We start from the raw sequence: 3,046 nt of genomic DNA, 5'->3' as shown, positions 1-3,046 counted from the left end.
TAAACTAGGCAAGAGAATATATACCAAAACTAGCAGAGAATTTAAAACCATTTCAAAAGAAATTAAAAAAGGACGTAGAATATAATTATAATGAAGAAGATAAAAATAAGTACAAAAAATAAAGATACTTTGTTAAAAACTACCTAAATTACAATTTTCAGACGAAAATAAGAATTTTACATATATAGTAGAAGTAGATGCAAGAGAGTATAGCTATGGAGGAGTACTCAAATACAGGTATGAAAACAAAAAAAATAAAATATCATTATAGATATTATTCAGGAACATTTAATGAAACAGAAGTAAAATGGGAAATAAATAGGAAAGAATTATGTTCACTATATAAATGTTTATTAGCATTTGAACCATATATTGTATATAGCAAATTTATTGTACGAACAGATAATACACAGGTACGATGGTGGCTAACTAAGAAAATATAAAATTCAGTTACAACAAAAGAAATACGGAGATTGGTATTAAATATATTGAACTTTACATTTACAGTTGAAATAATTAATACTAACAAGAATATTATTGCAGATTACAGATCAAGATAAAACTACACAGACTGATATAAAAGAAAATGATACACTAGAAGAAATACTCAAAACCCTAACTACGCTTTCAATGAAAGTGGACAGTATGGGCAATGAGGCAGAAAAGCTAAAGACTAATGAAGGTAAACTAAAGTCTAAAGCTACAAGTCAGCCGCATGACTATAAAAATGCAGAGCTATGTCGATCGGAAGACATCAAAAATCTAGAGCTAAAAGGAGATGTTGGGACACTCCATAAAACCCATAACCTTTATCAATCTACATCTGCACGTACAAGAAAAGGAGTTAGCAAACAAGGATTGAATCTAAAATAGATATTTGATAAACCATTTGTACCAAAAACACAAAAAGACCCTTTATTTGTACCCCCACAAACTATCACATATCTAAAAAGTCTTAACCAAGACAAAAAGGCCTATAACCATATAACCAGGTCATATATAGAAAATATCCACAAGATACAAACTTATTTAAATCTTAACTGAGAGCTATAAATATTCAAGAACCAAACACAGACTATATAACCCAAAAACTACAAGGATACAACAAGTTAATTACACTACCAAAAATCAATCCAAACCTAGTTAGAACTCGTTTTAATTACGGACTACTAAATACCGTATATACCCAAGACGGAAACAAATTAACAACCATACCAGAAATATACAGAGCATTCACTACTTACAAAAAAATAACCAAAGGAAACCTATTTTTTATAAAGTTTTATACTGCCCCAGCAGAGATATTATATGACAAAATTAAACCAGTTATACAAGTTGTAAATATCGGATTAACCAGAGATATGATTGTACCAGAAGATATTGGACAACAACCAAAAATACATAAGGTAGAAATACCAGATTTCTACGCAAATAAATGAGTTATTGGTATATCTACGATAATTCAAGACCTAGCAAATAATTATCTCAATAGAAATTCTATATGGAGTTACTATTCACGAGACCAACTAATGATCTATTCAAATTCGAGGGAGCTACGATAGTCAGATATGGAAGAAATCCAAAGATGGATTATGACATTACTCAATCCAGAAAAACAACCAACCACAAGAGCAATTAAGAAGGAATTTATTTTAGAAGAGTTATTGACAAGATATTGTAAATTAATAGGACACAAATATCCAGATCACAAATGCTCAAAATCCAATGCAGAAAATAATATGATTTCGGAAGTCCAACTAGAGTGAAAGAAGATAAGAACAAAAGAAAGGCCAGTTGGAAGATAGACAACAGGAGATAGAAAGCAACATAAAGAAGGACGAACCAATTAAAAAATAAAAGCAGAAGACAAGATAAAAAGCTATGTAATTAGCCTTTTTGACTTTTTAGGACCTATTATATAGCCTTTTTGACTTTTAAGACATAAATTACTGAATAGCCATTATTAGTTTTTGTCTTTTAGGAATAGCTTTTGGATTTTTCATTACTTTTGAGACATGTAAATTATTATAGCTTTTATTACTTTTTCAAAAGTAGGACAGCTGTAGGATAGGGATATTTTATTTTTTTCTTTCTTAGAGATTATAAATAGAAGAGCCATTGGCAATCTAAGGCACGAATTTCTACATGGAAAGCAAGCCTCCTTGTACACAACAAAAATTCTCTTAAATATTCAATAAAGATATTCAGTTTTATAATCAACTATGGAAATTCAAGTTATTTATATCATTTGAGTTCCTGTCAAATCCTCCAACTATTTGTTGCTGGACTATACCTCTTGAAAAAATAACATTCAAATTTGGTTAATATGTAGTATCACAGAGATCAAACTCATTGTCGGTGGGTTCTTGAACAATAGGACAATGTTCAATTGACACATACATGTCAAGACTTGTTAAGTTAATGCGATAGTAAAAAATTTCAACTGTAAAGAGAAATAAAGACAAAGAATCATCACTCTAGATACAAGTCTCACCGTACGTTATAACTCCACTGACTGAAAAAGACGTTGAATATTATCCGGTAATAATTACTTATACCTGTTTTGTGCTTTAGAAGCCTTATCAGCTCCGAGCTCTTTTAATAAATATTATTCTATCAATCACAAAACAAAATAACATTATATTAAAAATAGGAAGGAGAGGAATATGAAAAGTTCCTTAGTTAGAATTAACCCAAGGAAAAAAAGCAAAAATATAATTTAGAATGACTAATCACATATATGAAGGAAAATAAAAATATTTTCAAGTAATCTATCTATCAATCAATCAATCTATCAATTTATCAATCTATATATCTATCAATCAATCAATCAATCAATCAATCTATCTATCTATCAATCAATCAATCAATCTATCAATCTATCTATCTATCAATCTATCAATCTATCAATCCATCAATCCATCAACCAACCAATCAATCAATCAATCAATCTATCAGTATCAATCAATCTAACTATCAGTCTATCAGTCAATCAGTCTATCAGTCTATCTATCTATCTATCAGTCTATCAGTCTATCAGTCTATC

The sequence above is a fragment of the Capsicum annuum genome, chromosome 1 (assembly GCF_002878395.1).
Source record: "Capsicum annuum cultivar UCD-10X-F1 chromosome 1, UCD10Xv1.1, whole genome shotgun sequence".
Classification (NCBI taxonomy): domain Eukaryota; kingdom Viridiplantae; phylum Streptophyta; class Magnoliopsida; order Solanales; family Solanaceae; genus Capsicum; species Capsicum annuum.
The sequence above is the reverse complement of the archived record's forward strand: the minus strand, read 5'-3'. Positions refer to the sequence as shown.